Here is a 20,878-nt window from a genome sequence, read left to right as displayed (position 1 = left end):
TAGAATAGGTAATCCTGTCAACCATGACCTTACTTACCCCTCTGCGTGGACAATATGCACAAGTTGGTGAATCGAGGGGATAAGTGATCGCGGCGGCACTAAGCGGCGAAGGTACGCCAGCACACGCCATTTCCTTTGTCGATGGACCCGTCTATCGTGCTTCTGGGACGGTGGTGTACTATGGATCGAACCATTCCAGTAAGGGGACTCTACGGTAAATCGCAATAAAATTAAAAAAAAAAGCGCTTTAGAGGCGTAAAACGTTCATTCTGCTAGGCCCCACTCGACACGAAAGCAGTATGACGACCAGGATCAGCAACACCTTCTGCCTCCCCAAAAATCATCCGCATTCCCCTTATCACTCCACTTTCCCCACAAGGGGTGACAAAGAAGTAGCGCCGTATTGAAGATACCTCATTTTTTTATCCCCGCCATTGGAGACAACAGATGTACAACAGATGTACTTGGCTCGTCTGCATAATGGCTAGAACCACGTTCACGTAGACACGGCGTGGTGACGAAGACACACGAACCCACACACGAACACACGCTCACAATCCCGCCGAAGCGTGGAAGAGAAAAGTACTCACCTCAGCGGCAGCGTAGAAAGTGACGTAGCACGAGGGAACCAGCGTTGAGGTGAGGGGAGAAAGAGAGTGAGAAGGAGTGTTCAGCCTTCACGGTTCACGCGGTCATCCCTGCGAGAAAGAGGGCGAGGATTAAGTTACAAGGAGCAAACGGCGAGAACAGAGATTGAGCCACCACTCAAGAACGAAAATGAATCGACAAGAACGAAAATGAACAAACGAAAAAGTACACACTGCACGAAAGTCGGTGTCGAATGTGGAACTCTAAACGGGGCGGTAAAAAAAAAAAGCAAGTCTCATAATTATTATAAAATCTGCTCGCGGGTTCACATGCTACTCCAAGTCTCCGAGAAGTCAGGGTATTTGTAAGGCGTAAACCTCTATACAGCCACTGAAGGCGTAAATCTCTATACAGCCACTGACCCATCTTCCCATCATTGTGACGGCGAGCGTGCGTGCATGTATGCGACACTTTTAGCCCACAACTGAAAAAGAGAACACAATTATTAGCACTGGGTATCAAAGCCTGCTAATGCGGGTTCTGAAGCAGAAATAATCACTGAGCAACCATTTTATTTTGCAAGCACATTAAGAACAGTACTGAGTACTAACGGAAGGTGTGGACACATCTTTTGGTGCGAAATGTTTAGGCCGGGGTATTTTGCTGTTGTTGTACCTTACAGGCGATAAGTATGATCGACTTCACCCAAAGATCAGAACGACTTACTGTCGCACCTGGAGTCAATCTGCAACGTTATGATAGCCGCCGTAGGCTGAGCGAGGAAGGCATTTTCTAGAAGGGTACTTCGAAGCACCTTCTGTGTAATATTGCACACATCTCAAAGCTGAAACAAGCGTCGGGCATTGGGTTCTGGGGAGTCGAAACCGAGCTTCAGTTTGTTACGCGGTCATTTCCGCGCGATGCCTATGAGAAACGAGGCGACTGACACGATTACTGTAGTTACAATGTTCGCTTCTCTTAAAGGGACAGACAACCGATTTTTGTGGCGTGCATGTCCTCTATCTCACATAAAAGCCAGCGTTTAATATACAGGGGTAAAGGCAAGAAATTTTGAAATAAACTCGCGGAAATAATTTTATTTTTGCACTAAAATTTCCGACTGGTGGCGCCACGCAGTGTCTAAGCGTGACACTGCTTTTTGTGTCAAAACAATCCCGTCGGTTTCAACGCGTCATTCAAAAACCGCACGAAGGAATAAAAAAGGTTTCGCATTGTTGTGTTAGTCGCGGACGCGTTTTTGAATATCTCTTATAATTTCACGTGCAGTTCAAAGCACGCTGCTGCACGGCTCACTGGTTGCAAGCATTCCTTTTCACGGGCCGTGCAAGCCTCGTAGATCTAAAAATAACGACTTCAAAAGTTCTATGACGGTATCGGCAAATCCGCTTCGCGTTAAGGTATTCTAAGTGATGCCCTTTCATTTGGAAAAAAAAATTTATTCGACCAAATTCGGTTGTCTGTCCCTTTAAAGAGTAAAAGACGCGACATAAGGCTCCAAGCATTGTCAAAATTTGCATACTGACAGAATGCGATGCACGGAAAAAAAAAAAAAAACTTTGATTTTTGGTCCCTCGACACCGTGAGATAAAACTGACCTCCGATCGTCCACCTAGGTGACGTGTTAGCGCGTAAAAGTTCCGTAACAACTATCCGCGACGACGACAACACGAATCCCCGAAATCGCTTCCAAATTTGCCGGCCAAAGTTTGCTTCCGGGAAGTCGGGGAACAAATTACTCCCCGGCAAGCTGCTTGCGAATAAGCAGGAGATGAAACGAAATCAAGATAAACAGGACTGGCGGTACAAAAATTCCCGGCAAAAATTGGATAGAAACACGCGCGCTGTATCTCCAGCTCCCAAGGTCCCGTGTGCTATTAGGCGGCCGCCCAGGTAAACGCAGGGAGCGCTCGAACACCTAGATCCGCGTCGACTCACGAGAAATCCCGGAGGCCGGAGGAGAGCACGACTTCGCTCTTTTGGGGGAACAAATATTGAAAAAAAAGGAGAGAGAGAGAGAGATACAAAGAGAGAGAGATGGAGAGATGGAGAGTGGCAAATCCTTCGCGCGCCTTAACTGCAAGACCGAAGCCCGCACAAGCGAGCTCCAGTGGCCTAACGAGCTTCAACCTAATAATGCATGCCAGCTACGCGTACGGGGAATACAATGCGCGCCCCAGTTGCCGCCGCCGTCGTGCGTGGACGAATGAAGACGAATTACCAATTGAAACTGAACCTTTTTCCTCCGCATCTTTGCTTTATTCTCCACCCGCTCGCAGCCCCGCCGACACCCCGGCCGTGTCTTCTTTCTACTAGGCTACGTCGGGCGCTTGTTTCAACGCCAGTAATTAAAGGCCGCCGCGCTAATGCGCCCCTCAGAGGAGTCGTTCCCTAAACACGCAAATTAAGATCACCACCGCTGATCGGTTCCCATGCAGAACTTTCGCTTCCCTGCGCCGCTTCTCTCTATCTCTCTCTCTTCTTCCTCTTCTTTTTTCTCTTCCCAGCCTCCGGAGCGCTCCCATCCTTAGTCCGGAGGCACGCGCGTGCACTTTGCGCTGTGTCGGACCGTCCTCCTAATTCGTCTCGAGGTTTCCCAACAGCGCTAATGACTCATTTGATCCGTAAACGACGTTTCCTCCCCGGCGCCGCCGTCCAGCTGTCTCGCAGGAGAAGGGAGAAGAAGAAGAAGAAGCAGATGAAGAAAACGACCACCGGCTGCAGCCTCGTTAGCACCCGTCTTAGCAGCGGCGCGAAGGAAGTGCAGAGTGCGAGTGACTTTGCGTTCAGAGGTGCACGCGACGTAGAAAAAAGTGCGCACTAAAGGCACAACAAGGAAATACGTAAGAGAGCGGAAGTGGGGCAGAGAAATGATCACCGAGGGAAGAGGAGGGCGGGCAGGTCTTGCGCGAGGAGCTGCGCACGGGGCAAATTTGCGAAATGATTCTAAATGCTCGCTGCAGATGCCGCTCGACTAGGCGCACCGGGACCCACTCGAGCCGTCAGGCGAGCGATGCGTGGCGCTCGTATTCGCACGTGTCACCAGCCATCTGGGGGTAATATTAAGCGCGCGGCCCGGGAAACCGATTAGGTCACCTTAAGGTTATGACTGATACTCATGAGGGCGTTATCAATGGCGCACAAAATATGCGCCAACACACGCGCAGACACGTGCGCGGAAAGGCGACAGACAGCCTGCGCCGAACTGTCATCAAGAACCTGGAATCCAATCAAGCCTTTCGGCTGATTTTCTGCGGCTATGAATACAACTTTTTTTTTTTCGTATTTGCCTGTGGTTCCTACCCTGAAACACTGGGCGAGAAAAAATAAATAGGCCAGCTATGATGAGGAAAAAAAAAAGAGAAAGAGACGAAGTGGAGGAGAAACCGCGCGCATGACGACGGCTGCAGTGCTCCTCCTTTAACCTTCACGCTGACAGACAGAAAAGAGGAAAAAAGATAAGCGTCGAGTGGGCTTCATTTGACAGCTTGCATAATGAAATCGCTTCGTTACTAGCGGGCGCCCATCTCGTTATCGGAGATATTTTCGCGAGAGCCGGGTGCGGTTTGCTTGAACGCCGTGCCCAGTTTAGGTTATGAACAAAGAAACAAAAAAAGAAGACAGAGAAGAGAAGCATCGAAAGAAGCCCGAAAAACACCATACCGCACGACGACGAACCAAGGACTTTCAGACTGGGAGCTCGTTAAATCTCGAGCGTTGTGATATGAACTGCCTTCGCTCTGCGCGCTACGCGAGGGCCAGGGAAAATATCGCCGCAGTAAAAACAGCCGAGAAAAGCGCTCCGCAGTGGCGACTGCAAACGGGCAAATAAAAGCGCCGCAGAGCGAACAATGGAGAGCGGAGGAGGCGGCGAGTTTCTTCCAATGACATGCCCGTTTCGTCCGTCCACTGCGTCTTTTTATTTTTTTTTTATTTTCCGTCGTCGAAACTCTTTCATTCTTGTCTGGTTTCCGAGCAATCGTTTTAAAACGCATCGGTGCCATGACTGACGAGCCCGTAAGCTCGCCCTGAGATGCCGGCGGCCGCCACGCAGACTCCCGTCTGTCCACCCGCGCCAACCTGGGTGACCAGAACGATCGACACGCTTTCTTCTTCGACGTCCTCTCTCGCAGGCGAGGGAAAAAAAAGAAAGGCGGACAACGAACACAGAAAATGCACTGTCGTCTTCTGCAGCGCAGCGCAGTAACGGCACGCACTCAATCTTCCTGTGGATAAGGCCGACGAGGCAGGTGCGCAAGATTAATGGCTAAACAAACGAGTGGTCGTCCACTCGCGACAGGGCCAATCGACAGGGGCTGTGAGCGGACGCGAGTAATGCCGCTGCAGTCGGAGTTATAAAAGCGGCGCGGACGCAGTCACACGTGCGGTGGCACATAAAAGCAGTGGCGCACTGCACAAGGATTAGGACAGCGGAACTATAAATGGGAAGGCATGGTAGGTGTATATGCCACGTTACAAATAAAAAAAAAAGCCAGGTTTAAGCAAGAAGCTGGAAAGGCTGCCGATCCGGGCTTGCAAGGCAGGTAGATAAAACGACTGACAGTTTCTTTCGGTTGCCCCGAGGAACGAGTCCGTTAGGCCACAGCACAAAATTTTCAGTCTATTATTACAGCAGGGCTTAGCGAAGCGCTTCACACACAGCGCTTTCCTAAGAGCAGCAAGTGACTACTACGAGCGGGTGGGCGCTAGCAACAACATGGCTAGTTTCAAGAGCTAAAGTGAATGAGAACGACGGGAGCCTAAAGGTAGGCTTGAGCTAGTTCCTAAGCTCACGAAATATTCTTCCTTACAAGAACAGAAGAACGATCTCAAACCGACATACGTATACCCAGAAAAGTAAAAGCCCAAAATTGGCGCAGCTTGAACTAACGGCGCAAGCTTAGAAAAACAGCAGAGCTGGCGGCCCCTCTCCCTTCGTCGGAGACCCGACTGTTGCACCTTACATGGATTTACGAACTTAACGCTGAAAGTTTTCCATAATTGGCAGGCCCGGATCGTTTCGTCCGCAGCCGTTCACATCTATCAAAAAGTGGACCACGTTAGCACGCGCGAAAGTCCGCGGCAACCGACTTCGCCAACTCAGCGCCTGTAGCGCGAACTCGGCGGCTGTGCTCCGCACTTCAGGCGCGAACGCACGTGAGCTGGCAAGTAGAAAAGCACACGAGAGATCACACGACGAACGCTGGGCAGAGTGTTCTCGAAGGTAGAGCGGGCCGACGCTCAGCGCTCCTCACGAGGCGCACGCTCACGTGCACTCGTCTTTTTCCTTGGTATTTTTGCTGGTACCGCCATACGGCGGAACCAAAAACTTAGCTCTGTGGTTAAAACATGCGTCATTAACTGTACGCGACGATACGTTGCACACGTTTTGTCCAAGGCATGTTTGCGGACGTCCACGGTATAATTGCGAGACTACCAGCGCCGGTACAAATCGCTAAATAACAGTAAAAAAAATCGGCAGTAAAGCTGCATCGATAAACAGGAGAGAAGAAAAATTGGACAAACGGTGGAATCAAGTGCAGCACCGCATCGCTTCCCTGGAGCGCCATTTTAACGAAGGGCCCGCGAAGTCGGAGCGAACCAACACGAGCCGCGCCGTCCGCGCAAATACGGATACCGGTACACACACGAACACAAGAGCGCACGGGATACCGGGAGACAGGCACGACTCTGAAGGGAACGTACGGTGAGAGAGGAGAGAACATGGGGAGCGCGAGAGAAGAACGCCAGTGCGGCTCATGCTCGGGGACATACACGGAGCGGGAAATTTGAAATTAGATTCCGATGTTTCCGTTAATTAGGAACAGCTTCCCCCGTTCTTTCCCTCATGGCAGGCGGGAGCAAAAAAAAAAAAACAGAAACAAAACAAAGCAAGGACAAAAGAAAAAACAACGCGACGGAGGGCGACAGAGAGGATCTGAGCAAACACGATGCTGCGCGAAGGGCCAGATTTTCCCGCACAAATGTGTAGAGAGGCACACAGAGGGACACGGCAGCAAGAGAAAACAAGCCGTCGGTGCATCAGGTCCAGACAAAGCAAACTAGGCGAGGGAGAAAGCGGAGAGGAGAGGCGGCACAATACCGACGAGCGGGTCGTCCAGCGGATAAAAAAAAAAAAAAAGAAAATAAACACGTGGAAGAGCGGCTTGTGAATCGATAAATGAATCCGGCACAACGCGGTCTCCGGACGAGAGAACGAGGGGGAGAAAGCGATTAAAGAAAGAGGTAGCGATGTCGGCATCAATAATAATTAGGAAGTCAAGCGGAGGAAGGAAAAACCCGTCGCACCGCCATTCTTGCTGCCGCCTAGTTGCCTCCTCAATCTCTTCCTCCTCCTTTTCACGCTCCCCCATCCCCTTCCCTCCCTCCCTCCCTCACCAGCCATGCCATTCCCCCTCGCCGTTAACACTGCGGGCCATCCAAGCTTACAGGGCGTCCCCCCTCTCCCCTACTTCGGTGCCACTACCATTGCTCTCCCGCTATTTCATTGTACACCGTGTCTGCCCTTTGCCATCTCGGAGGAACTAGATCGTGCACGGAGTTAGCTCCACCCGACATTGAAGACCCCCTCCCCCTCCGCCCCCCTTACCACCACTCCTCTCTTTGTTTTCGCTCCCCCGCCAAAGTTCTTTCGCTTGCTTTTTACTCGTTACACGACAAGGCAACGCGCTAATTTGTGACTACTTCCGGACAAGAGTCCCTGATTAGGTTTGCTTCTCCCGACTCTGCCGCTGCCGTGCTCGTGTTTGTCTTTCCTTTTTTCTTTATCTCCTCTCCCGCTGCCATGGCGCTCCGGGCCTTCGGCTCGAAACGAGGCGCATCTTCAATTGAGAATTTCTTGCGCTCGGAGCACGCCTCTGCCTGCTCCCGTGCTGCGCGGCCAACCAAAAAATGAATAGGCAGTGGCTCGCAAATACGAACTATCAGGTCCTTCCTGAAAGCCTCACTAAAGCAAGCTCCACTACAGCTTCATTTAAAAGTGATGAAGTCAGTAGCGGAACTTCACACATTTAACGTCGTCATCACCGTCGTCATCCCCGTCGTCATCCCCGTCGTCATCACCGTCGTCATCACCGAGGGCAACGCAAACTTAACGGTGGGACGGATAGAAAACGCAACCAGCCTGAAATATTCACAAGTGTTAGGATGCTGGGAAGACGGAGCTACCTTTCATGCAGGCTTGTTCACATAATAGGGAATCTCAGTTCACATAACAAGGCAAAAAAAAATTATTCGCGGGTTACACTCGGGAAAGCTGGACATAGTATTAAAGCCCTAATGGCCGCATTTATAGCCTATGTCCTGGGTATGAGTAGCTATCATTTGCGATTTGTGACACCTCGAGAGTCACAATAAACCATGGCGAAAATGCCCAGGCTCGTAATTTCTGCTCTCTGTCTGCAAGCGGCGTAGGGCTGTGGAGTGTCGAAGGGGTCGTTTTTTTAAAAAAACTGCTTTCTTTTTTCTGGAGGGCTGGGGGAGGAGGGGGTGCACCTATGCTCCAGGGTGTCAGAAGATTCCAGCCCATTCAATGAACACGACAGAAAATCTACGTTGGGGTCGCAAAAATACCCCCCCCCCCTCCCCCCCCCCCCCAAAAAAAAAAAAAAAAAAAACTACTACGGGGTCCCCTAAAAAAACCTTGTGGCGCGTAATGCTTGTCACTTAGTGTACCACTGAGTAACGTAGCCGAGTTGAGCATCACGGCGTGGTGGGCGGACGTTGTTTTTCTGCAACAGGTCGCTTCGCACGTTTCGCAGCGTTGCGATGGTCCCGTTCTTCGTCAGCCGTGAACTGGCGCAGAGGAATAGCTGTCGCTGCGGCTCTCTCCAGTCTTCCACTTGACTCCACTCACGTCCAGGCGTTGCCTAGCAATACGCACTCTTTTTCATCGTGTTTTACGTCTCAGGCACGCGGTACGAAACGGGTAGAGTTAATCGGAGGCAAGCGGCGTCTCTACTGCTGAATTTATGGGCACGCGCTATATAACGCTTCGCAGTCCACGGGAATTTAATGTGCCACTTTTCTGCAGCGGGTTTCAGATGACGGCGGGGTTTTCGCACAATAAGCCGAGTAATCGGAACAAGAAAATCAAACGCGATCACAGAAAAAAATTCCCCGCATTTCCCCGAGGGGAAGAATGTGAAAGTGCGAATGCACGAGTTGAATTTGCGCGGTTCGGTAATGTTCGCGAAAGAGAGATCACACACACACACACACACACAACTACAAAGAAAGAAAGATGCATTTATTCACAGACACCTATTTGTGTTGTCGTTGTACTTGATTGCTAGAGCGGATCTCAGCTTTGAAATTTCGTGTCAGTACTCCTTTAAGCAGGTGCATTAGCCCTTCTCACACCCGATTCTTGGCCAATCCCCCACGTGGGTATGTGCCATGTAAGCGGCCAGGCAGCGCGCGCCCATCTCCCCCCGTTGCCAAGGAAGACGAGGAGATTCCTGGCCAATCCCCCACGTGGGTATGTGCCATGTCAGCGGCCAGGCTGCGCGCGCCCATCTCCACGTGCGCGGACATCGCCGGTGGACGCAGGTTCAGGGTCGCTTAAGAAGTGCATTGCACTTAAAACGCAATACTAAAGTTGAATCTCGAAAGCTTACACGAGGAACCCGTCAGCCAACGTCTATTCGAATGGAAATGGCGCCTGTAAAGGGTGCACCACCGCAGACCGAATGACATTGAGGGAAAGAAAACCTTACAGCGATTTCTTTTCCCTTCTTTTTTCACCCGGCCGATCGTCAGCTTACCACGGAAATTTTGATGCGCGCAACATTTTAACACCAGAGCAGAACCGATTTTTGTCGAGTATATTTTCTTTATCCCAAATGAACCCGAACCCGAAACACCTGAACCTGAAGCGGTTTCACTGATAGCGCCCAAGAACTCTTGAAGTCGTAATTTTTATGTCTACCAGCCATTCATGTCCCGCCAAAAGAAATGCTGGCAACCATACCAGTGAGCCCTGCGGCAACACACTTTTAAGTGCACGTGCGATTAAAAGTGGGATTTAAAATTTTGTTCCCGGCTAAAACAACAATAATGTGCAACCTTTCATATTCCTTCATGCGCTTTACGAATCACGCCTTGAAATCGACAAAATTGTTTGGACACGTAACGTAGTGTCACGTTTACACGCCACATGGCACCACCTTTGAGACTTCAAAAATTTTTAGCGCAAAATTAAAATGATTTGCGCCTGTTCATTCAAAAATTTCTTGCGGTCAAAACGCTGGACGCAGTATATATCGAATATATATATCAAAAGCTGGACGCAGTATATGAGCTAGACGACACGCACTCCGCAAAAGTCGGTTGTCTGTCTCTTCAAAAGTTATCCGCGCTAGGAGAGCGGACACTTATAAAAAAAAAATTCGCTCTAGGAGTGCGGATAGGTACAGCCCACCAAAACAACAAGTGAAGGCAGCACCGCTGCCTTCAAAACATTGTTTAGAAATAAATATACAATTTAAGCTTACACAAATACTTGTGCTAAAAGGTGAAAAATAAGTGAATAAACGTTTCAGCAGTTTCAGTAGCTGCAAAGTTTGCAGGTCACGTGACCAGGACACGCAAGGTAGTGTCCCGTTTCTACACTACGAACCGCCGCCTTCCAGATTTCGGAAAGTTTAGTGCCAATTTAAAATTATTTCCACCAATTTGTTCATAAATTGCCTGTAGTTACCCGATTATATAAAAGGCTGGCTTTCATATGAGCTAGTGAACACACACTCGACAAAAATCGGTTGTCTGTCCCTTTACCATTTTGGTTCCGCCGTCGAGCGTTACCAGAACGGCCACCTCGACTTTCGAGAACCCTCTGCCCTGCGTTCGTGGCGTGATTTCTCACATGCTGTCCTCCTCGCCAGCTCACGTGCGTTGGCACCTGAAGTAGGGCCGGGTTCGCGCTACAGACGCCGAGTTCGTGAATCCGGTTGCCGCGGGTTATAGCGCGTGCTAACGCAGTCCACTTCGGGAGAGATGTGAAAGGCTGCGGACATAACGACCCGGGCCTGCCAGTCATGGAGAACTTTCAGCGGCAAGTTTGGAAATCCGTGCGAGGTGCAACACCCGGGTCTCCGACGTAGGGAGAGGGGCCGCCAGCTCTGCTGCTTCTCCAGCCTTGCACACGGAGCAAGAATATATAGCAGGGGAAACGGTCCGTTGCGGCAAGCGCGGGCGAGCGACCAGATAATGTCACAATGAAAACCAAGGCGGACTGCGAAGCTTCGTAGCTGCGACGGCAAAGGAGAGGGTAGCGGCACCTGATGGACGAAGTGATAGCGGCCGCAATTCATTGCGCAGCTACGCAGTGCAATGCCGATCGCGATGGCCGCGCAGTTTCTTCGGGCGCGGCAGATGCCGCTAGCTTAACGTCTGACGAGCACTGGTGACAGTATCTGGCCGCGCTACGAAGCTTCGTTTCCCCTTGCTCCGTGGCCTTGCATTACTAGTGCAAGCTGCACCAATTTTTAAATCGGTTAGGTGATACCCGGAGCGACGAGAGTACGCAGAGAAAATAGGGCTTTTGTGCGGCGTCGGTGCGCGCTTTAGCCCACTCCTGCCGGAGCAGCGCGCTCACTCGCTAGAAAGACGGCCCCACGGCGCGTGAAAGGGAGCCAGTATGAACGCGCTAGCCGTTGCCAGTGCAGCGCGCCCTGTCGTGCACGTGAGAGATGACAGCTAGCACATCGTTCACTGCACAGTGCGTCATACTGGGTTGCAGCACACGGTCTGCGACTGACGTTGCCTGGCTTAGTCGCGAGTCGATAAATAGGCAGATTTAAAAATGCTCATTTAACCAACACAATGATAGACAGTTCGGTAAAAAATCTTTTCCGCTAATTAGGACCGTTAAAATTACCTTTACTTAAGTCTTAAGGAGCACCAGAACAACACAAATATAAGGCGTTGCCTGCGCTACCTGCGGTAGCTCAGCGTTTAAGAAGCACAACGCCCTAACAACACTGCGCGAAACAGCGATGGAAAAGACAAATTACCCACTACTTTGTATTCAGAAATAAATAACAAGTGCCAAAAAAGGCGTTCATTGTTAGCCCATTAAAGAAGAGGTTTACCCATGCACTTGATTCCGCCCTAATTAGCAAATGCGAGTGGCTGGAACCACAATAAATCCGAGGCACAGGCTCAGCAAGTAACTCATTTCTTTCTTTCGACGGCGTTCTGGGAAAAAAACAAAACCGACCGAGCAGGGAGGACCCACTTTGTCAGGAATTGAGTGAGGAGGGGGGGGGGGGGGGCAGAAATTCAAATGCCAAATAAAGAAACGAAACGGTGGAAAAGATGGAGAGCAGGAGTGAGGTAGCTAAGCAGAGAGAGAGAGAGGAACAGCTGCGGAGAGGTGCTCGAAGAGTCGCCCAGGGCGCCCCTCGGAGCCAGTGTGGCAAAATGAAGCCCCGACTGCGAGATCGCCACAGACCGTCCCATTGTTCCTCTTCTTTTATTCTCCACTTCAAAATCTGCCTCCCGCCGTGTTTGCATTTCAGAAAAAACCAATCTGCCGCAGCGCCCGCGCAAACGACCTGGCGTAGCAGCCCGCGTGCTTCGCTGAGTGGGACACGGCAGAGCGCGTGCACGGTCAGAAGAGGAGGGGACCTGTTTTGTTTCTTGCGCATCTCGCTTGGCCGTCTCAATTTGTTCACCGCGTGCGCCAGCTCTCGCGTGAGCTGCTCGCTCTCCGGAAGCCTGTTGCGGCTGCTGCTCTTCGCTTGTCTGGGAAACATCAACGTCGCGTTTCTCGCAGCACGCGTGCCTCGCGTGGCGCCGCTGAATGGGGGCTGTGATATTGGTACTCTGCCGCTTTTATTACGGCGGAGAGAAACTGCTCCCATTTTAGGTGCAGCGCAGGATTGCGGAGCGATATCTCGCTAGCGCTCAACAAGTGCCCCATTGCTGCTCGCTTCTAACGCGCCAGAAACCGCGGCATGCACGCAGGAAGTTTCGCATGTCGGAAAATGAAACTTTATAATATACCCTCACAAACCCGTTCTAGTTCGCTCGTTCAGTATATTAACCAAATTTCTCGCTGAGAATTGGGTTCTCCGTACACTTGAGATGGCGTTAAATTTAACAACGTTACAAAATTAGCGCTTAACTGATTATTTTTACGGCCATTCCCAACGGCTTCGTAAAATCGAAAACGAGTGTCCATACGCAAGTTAGTCTGCTTGTCTCTGCAGTAGAGCAATGATTGATATCACGTGAACTGCAGCCATACGGCTACGACGGAAAACTTTTCCCCGTTGGAAACTTACCACTTCTTTGGCCCTTGGGGCCTCTTCTAAACATGGCGAAAATGATTTGCAAGCCACCTAAAGCTGCTGACTAGTCCGCTCTCGTGATACAAACGGCTAGACTCCTGGTTAGCTTTACTGGCACACTGGCAGCCCAGCATATTTATTTCTGGTTTCAATCCCCGACCAGAGTAATTTTTTCGTCAACTGCAAAGCTCATTGTAGCACTTAAGGCTGCATTTCATGTGCAAGTCAAGCTTACACTCGAGGAAGCTTACTCCACGTTAGCGGCTTCCCCTTAACCGTACGCCAAGGTCTGTCTGCATGCGCTGTGCGTGTACGGGCGTTGCGTGTGAGCATAAGAGTTTATTTCTGTACTCTGCCCTTAGAAATAGGCGACGACACTTTTTCCGCGCACATTAACGCCCACAATTTTCGTTTCACCGTGAGCAAACGTAAAGAAAAAGAATCAACATAATTATTCGTGTATTTTCCTACCCCCCCCCCTCCCCTCACAAAAAACATTGTCACACGCTTCTATTTGAAATCGAAGCACGCGGGCAGCGATAAGTGGCAGCTACGGCACACTCTTTAGTAAGCTTTATCATTCACACCATTTTCGTCCTTTTTACATCGAAATGGGTTCGTCGATGTGGTGCCGTATCAATTTCTGTGTTCCACAACTTTCGGAATACACAAGCAAGAAAACAGGCACAGAGGGAATGTGTAACACAAGTGCCCCACTAACGCATGCCTCCAAAAACATACAAAAAGCGTAAGACAATACGTACTTTCGTGGCCCGGCTAATTAGCTTATACCTCACCGTGTTTCGAAAGCCGGCAAATTGCCCCGGTGTAAGCCCGCCGTGTGCTTTGCTCGGTACTTACCACCGCTGCGCACGCAAGGGCCGGAGAACATTCCACCATTCATTCCAGGGACGGTATCAAGTTTTTATCGTACGCAAGCAGTAACAAAGAAAGTCGCAGGGGGGATAGAGAAAAGAGACGAAAAAGATCGAGTGGCGCCAGCCGGATCCGAACGCAGGCACAGCCGCAATTCCGGACGGCTGGAAGGAACTGCAGTCGTTCCGAGATAAAGCGGCGCGTAAAAAAAAAAAAAAAAACGCACCGCCGTCCCGCGCAGAACGTACTTGCACACGCAGTGCCCATAGCGAGACCGAGGCTGGAACGTACCTGGTCCGGAGCCCGGCCGCCGGCTCGCGTTATCGTCATTGAGAAGCCGCGGCGTAACCGCGGCGGCGCCTGGCTCGCAGCCCCCGATGGAGAAAGAAGGAAGAAAAACGAAGCGAACCAAAACGTGGTCAAAAAGAAAAGAGAACGCAGCGGATGGAAACAAGCCGCAGCATCTGTTTAGCCAAAGCGCGGCGGCAGGAAAAAAAAAGAGCCGCGATCGGTGGAGCCCGCTATCAAAAGCCGCCTAGTGTGCCCAGGCTCATGCTCTCCGACGCGTTTCCCGCATTGGAGAAGACCCCCCGTTATTACCCCGGCGTTGCCGGCCGCTCGCTCCCAGGCGTTCCCGCTTTCCGTTTCGTTCCCGCTCGATTCCCCCCCGTAGTCTCTATACGCACGGCGCCGCTACGCTAAGACGCCGTGACGCAATACGACGTGGTTTATTCGCAACGAAGACGAACCCGTGCCCCTCCCCCCTCCTGAAGTTGCAGTGGCAAGAAAGTTTCGTATTCGACTCGGCGCGCCAGGCCCCTCGCGGGGCTCCTTATCGAAACTCCACGTTGCGGGTCTCGGGGTTTGCTGCGCTCCTTGAAGAAGAGCAGGCCTCGACCGGCCACTTGGGCGGTTATTTTTTCCAATCGACGGACGCTGTCGCGGCAGTCGGTTACCCCCTTCGTCTCAGCTCCCGGCCACGGTTATTCTCACGTCTCCTCCCCGTTGCAGTTTATTTAAGCGGGAGGCTGCATTTTAAGTCGGCGTTTCGTTCCCCCCCCAAGCTAAGTGGGACCAGATGGCTGTCCAGAGGAGACGTTGCGTGATCGACCGGGCTTTTGAAGAGAGGGGATGACGTAGAGGGAATCAAGCACCATCATCGGTGATGGGAACACGGTGCATATTAAATTAAAACAAACAAACAAACAAACAAACAAACGTAGACATTTCTTTTCTAAATGTAGAGCAGGTTTACCTCAGAGGAACACTGGTCCGTATTCTAAGAAATGGGCCGCGACTGCACCTCCAGGAGCGCACGGCTAAATAGCCTGAGATCTTGGAGGGACAATAAACATCTTCAATAAGAGCTGAACCAATAGCCGCACGTAAAAAAAAAAAGAAAAGAAAGAAAGAAAGAAATAAAAAAGAGGGAGAGCGAAAAAGACCGAGAAACGTACTCTAAAAAAAAGAAACTCAGAAAGTAACAAACCTTGCCGAATGTTAAAATTCGCACACCGATACGCGAGAGGAAGAAGTTGCGACACAATATATCATTGCCTCATGCTAAGGAAAATGAATCAAGCTTCAGCGGGAAAATTTTCGTAGAAGATGGACGCCTCACATTTCGCAAAATTTGAGTTGCACACACGGAATGTTAAGCTGTTGAGGTTATACATAGCGGCGAAAATTGCAACGCCTAAAACGGTATCAAGGCATGGCGATGTACATAGGGCAAACGTGGAGACGCAAATCGGAGCTATCAGCTTCTGTGTCAGTAGTGGTCGCTGACCAGGGGTTACGAGTAGTGCAACGCGACGCCACGCCTCAAATTACTCGCGTCACCGTTGCGTTTGTCCTAAATTACGCGAACATAGCTCAGGCGATGACCATAATTACTCTATACTCCTACAATGTTCTTGCTCAACCAAAAACTACAGATCACACAATGACGAAAAAATTTCACGAAAGAAAATAGAGCGGTTGCGCAAACAGCGAGCTTCGCAAAACTCTGCACGCCTGCAATCAAATTTTTGCGAGATTAAATTTCGGTTCTTTACACGCCAGGCTGCACCTTGGCGACGAGGAGCGCCGTAGCAGAGGACTACGTTTTTGCACTTTGTATGCTCCGTCTGTTCCGTTCGTGCCATGTTGACCAAAACCCGACTGCGCCTGTGCGCACGGACACGGCGAGGAGGAAACATCACACCGTAACGAATGCGCAGTCATGGCAAGGTCCCGGCCACGGAACTAATCTACTTTACCGGAACGAATTCGCAAGTTCCCAGTCGGGTCGGGGTCAACACGGTACTAACGGAACAGACTGTCCGACGTACGCCAAAACTTAGGCACATCGGCGTTTTCATTTTTCGCTTTTATATATATATATATATATATATATATATATATATATATATATATATATATATATATATATATATATATATATATATATATATATATATAAGCCGCAGCGGCCATGATCGAAACCCCATTCTCAGGATTCTCAGGATGATAAGCACGACGCCCAAGTCACCGAGCCACCACGGCGGCTGAATCTTTTTTCACTGCCAAACAAGTATAACAATGCCACGGCCGTCACTTCTTCAATGCTGTCTCTGCTTCTCCTTCCTTTTTTTTTTTTTTTTTTCATTCGTACTTAAGTCGAGCATGGCGGCTCTGAACGGTTCGTTCGTTACTTGTTATCGCAATAGCGACCATCTCCCGCCTAGCTTTTGTAAGGAGAACGGGCGCTGCTTAGAATGAGAATAGAAAAAGAAAAAGAGAAAACAGAACGAGAGCAAAACGCGGAGAGACGAAAAGCCGGGGAGGTCTCCTCATCGCTCCCGCCTCGGGGCGCCCGGACCTAACCCCTCTTGCGAGGCGACAAAAGGGATGAGACTGCCTCTCCCGTGCCTCAAAGCTGTCAAGCCACCGAATCCACCACTGCCGCCTGCTACAGTACGCTTTGTTCGTCGGACGCTTTGCTTTTTTTTTTCAATTTGCGCCTCCTTCTTACCATAGGCTTGTCATTTCTCGGTAGCTTTGGGAGCTCCTTTGTTTCCCGGTTTCTCCGCGATAGACGAGACGCGCTAAGAAGCAGACAACAGCGGGCCAGCTTCTTCCTTTCCCCATTTTGTCCCCGCTCGCTTTTTTTTTTCTACTGAACGGCGAAGTTGAATCCGCTGTGCCATCCGTTCACTCTTCTTTTCTTCATCATGATCGAAGTGTAACCGAAACTTGCATGTGCTCACGGGCAGGCCAAGTACGTTTCTAGAAACTCGCCAAGTTTCGACGGCTACGAGTGAAGGTGGGAAAAAAAAAAAAAAAAAAAAAAGAGAGAGAGAGAGATGGGGAGAATTGCCGGAAACAAACAGAGTAACACAATTGGAAACGAAACGGACTCGCGGCGCAGAGCGCACCGCCAAACAGTATATATACACCGCGGTCTCTGAAAGCGCACAGAAGGGAAACGTCCACGCAAAGAAAGAGGGGAACAAGATATGCGTTCGGCAACCCGAAGCCGTATTTTACATAAGCGCGATACTCCGGGCAGGCCGACGGGCGGCATCCGACGTTTTCTCAGCGGAGCATTCATTTCCCTGGCCTCTGGGGGAAAAAGATATAATTCGACTTTCACCACTTTGACGCATGAAAAGCAAGCTCTGAAAAAATAGCGGGGTTTTTTGACACGAAAACGCCAAACAAAGACATTTTCTTTTTCTAGGAACTAATAACCGACCACGTTGATTGATACTGATTAAAGAGCAACCAGACCTAGATGTTGTCCGTGCAGACATCTTGTCGGGCTGCTTCAAGCTTATCTGGGCGACGTTTTTCGTTTTCTTTTTTCTGCCGATTGTGAGTTCGTCTAGTAATCGGGTGGAGTATTGTGCACGAACATGGGGGTTTGGATGTCAGACCGCGAAGGCGGTAAAATACACAGGAAAGCTTCGGAGGGCGAGATTGCGGCGCACGTCAACGCAACCCTAAGTTGTATAAACAAACTGTTAACAATGACCCGGGTTCAAACCACCAGGGGAAGCTAACTAAAAGTGAAAGACGGTCGCCCCGGCGGACGTTGTCCGCCGGGGCGAAATTGCCCTGACATCCAGTATGGATTGTTTTTTTTTTTTAATTCCTAACCACTCAGTCAAGTTGGTGTTGGAATGAAGCATGCTCATTTGACTTAACTTAATGGGGCCATGCAGACAAAGTTTGTTTTACTCGAAAGATTTCGTGTTTTGTAGTACCCCCAGCGCTTGTCCAGAAGCAAACGATGCTTTATTCACTGAGACATTAATCGGTTAAAGTTAAAATGTTGATTACCAATCCAAACCACGTATTTTCCTGACGTCTGCAATGACATCACAAGAAAAGGCTCGGAAGTGTGCTGCGGAGCCTTGTTGACCGTTAGCCCACCTAGATGGCGCCACCATACTATATTGGGTCGTTTTCTACATTTGCTTTGTTTTTGACCGCACTTGTACTTAGCTTGTGTTTGTTAAGGTATGGAACAACCGTTTCGTGAAACATGGTGTCCGCTCGAGATTTTCGGTCACGCAAGACGCCATCGCTTACGCCAATCGGCCAGTGTCGTCTGAGACAACCGCAAAGCACCGCAGTAATGAGCAGCTAAAACAAGCGTAGCGCCCGCAGTACGAACAGCGGTACGCATCGGTACTTCTATGTTTACGTGTACTTTCATAACTTCCACTGTTTACCCCACCATTCTTACTGCTACGTAAAGAATGAGCGCTCAATGTAAGCGCAAAAAGCTCGTTCGGCAAGTTCATAAGCCCTGCCTAATTTGCGTTTGCTTTTGCCGGCCTCAGCCAATCGCACGGCTGTGCATATGACGTCATAGGTTCTAGTGCAGGAAATGAGCTAGTGGCCATGGTCATTCCCTTTTTTCCTAATTATAAAGTTTATTTGAGTTAAGTTTACGTTAAAAGGGGTGTCGGTATGGTTTTAACGAGGCAATCTTTCGAATAAACAAAACTTTTGTTTTGTCTGCATGGCCCCTTTAAACCTATTTACTAAAACGATGTTGGCAGAGGTTCTAACGAGGCACATGTAGTTTGAAACTAGAGATTGACTAGAGATTGTCTAGAGATGCAGTTTGAAACTAGAGATTGTCTAAACGGGACACAGCGAAACTCTTAGTCCGCGTAAAGCTGGGTCTACAATTGAAAACCTACAATTTTATACTGCCCGCCGAACCGCATGAAGTGTTTTAGTCTGACCAATTGTTTTCGTCCCCCATTTTTTGCTTCTAGAATACGATACGCGTCGGTCGTGTGTGTCAGATTACCTCATTGCCGATGGTTATTGGCGAAATATTGAGCGTTAATAGTCCCCCAGCGAAGGAACGAAGTCAGCAAGGAATAAAGGCAAATAAAAATAGCAGGTTGAAGAAGAAAGAAAAAGTACGCAGGAATTTTTCGAACGCTCCCGCGCCTCGCATCGAGCTCGCACAGCAATCAATAACACACTGTTGTTCGACGAGAACTTTTCACTTTTTCCTGGAGATACAGCCATAAGCCCGGGGCAGAATCGAGGCCTTCTCTGCTCCTTCTTCGCTGTTCTCCTCCGGTCGTCTTCTCCGCCCTCAACTTAAAGATGAGGATGGGGGAGAGAAGGGAAAAAATGAGGCGTGTAGCTTTAATCTAACTGAATTCCGGGCGCGCGCAGTATTATAAACGGCCGACGGAGACGCGCTGGGCAGATGCGCAGCGTCGCGGCGGGACGCGCAAAATTTTAAACGCACATTTCGAAACGAAGCGCCGGCGGCAAAAGGAGCTCGCGCCATTGGGTATTCCGGAATGAGAAATACGCGGACAGCTCGAGGGAGGGCGCTCGTGATTATGCAGATAACCTCCTAAGCGCCGTAATGAGTTGAGACCAAGTCCATTTGCATATTCGAGAGACGCTCGAGGAGGGACCGAAAAAAAAGAAAACACGAGGAGAGCGGGAGAGAGGTCAGGGAGGTGGAGACACAGCAAAATGCGACGGAGCTGAGAAATGGATGAGAGAAAAATGAAACCAATAGTCGATGGAATGTTTGCGGGTCCACGCAATGTCATCTATATACGCTCCTGCTTTCGAAGAGTTCCTCCGGCGCGACCGGGTGATTCGGTTTCGCCGAGAGACGAAGGGAATAAAAGATGAACGCGGAGATTGCGAGGGCTAGTAGTAAGGCTGCTTATGCCTGCTCCGCCTAGGGCATTTCCTTCGCAGACGGCGGCAAGCTCATTCGAGATAGTCGACTAAGCTTTGAAAAAGGGGACACGTCAATTGCTGTTTTTTTTTTTTTCGTTTTTGTCATACCCCCTAATTTAGGATGCGCCGTTAGTTTGGGCTTTCGGTTAAAAAAAAAACAAAAGCTCTCGCTTCTCGTAGCCTGGATGAAAAAGGCTTCTAACATAAAAAAGTAGGCACAAAAAATCACCCCTCCCCCATACTTCCCCTGGTAACAAAATGAAAACCAAAAATGAAAATATAAACTATGGAAACGAGAATGTGGGACCGATGAAAAGCGGAGCCGCGGTACTACCAACTGAACTTCAGCTCGCCAGCGTCTCTCTCGCAATCCGAAATTAATTGTTTCCATAAGAATCATCCACCTAATAAATAGAAAACTCCACTTGCTGAAAAAGAGAAGAAGAAAAAACGACTCGACGACGAGGACCACAAGCGCCGCAGTAGGAAAAGCGCCAAGAAAAAATCGCAACACGGCCTTGCTTCCCCTGTAATTCGGCAATAGCTAAGCCGAAAACTTTTTCGCGAGCATCTGCGCAGAAATCAGTTGCCGCAAGAGTTTTCACCCCGAGGAAGATAATTACGAAACGTAACTGAAACCACTTCGCTGAGCGCTTCGAATTCTTGTCATTCCGCCGATATGAAAGCAGTTTTTCAAGAGCTCATTTTTCTGGATGGTGATAAAAACAGCTCTCCAGCTTTGTTATTTATTTTTTTGAACTACAGGTCTCCCGAGTTCGTAGCGAAGTTTCAACGTTTTATTTTCCGACTTCGACGCAGTCATTTAGATCTGCCGCTGCAAAGTAAGGAAAGGTGGTGGA

At 49.8% G+C, this 20,878-nt stretch overlaps 1 protein-coding gene across 7 annotated transcripts in view; it reads right to left on the bottom strand.

Annotated features, from left to right (window-relative positions):
* Mub (poly(rC)-binding protein mub) overlaps positions 1 to 20,878 on the bottom strand; it is a 189,645-nt gene that overhangs the window by 91,486 nt on the left and 77,281 nt on the right. For all 7 annotated transcript variants that reach the window (XM_077706575.1, XM_077706577.1, XM_077706583.1 and 4 more), the window contains one exon: positions 591 to 698. The gene's annotated coding sequence lies outside the window, so the exon portion shown is untranslated. Of the gene's footprint in view, positions 1 to 590; positions 699 to 20,878 lie in introns of those variants that run through there.

Source organism: Haemaphysalis longicornis, unplaced genomic scaffold, assembly GCF_048455015.1.
Source record: "Haemaphysalis longicornis isolate Haplotype H1 unplaced genomic scaffold, Haemaphysalis longicornis Haplotype H1 scaffold_4, whole genome shotgun sequence".
Taxonomy (NCBI): Eukaryota; Metazoa; Arthropoda; class Arachnida; order Ixodida; family Ixodidae; genus Haemaphysalis; species Haemaphysalis longicornis.
This window is presented reverse-complemented; position numbering and strand designations above follow the sequence as displayed.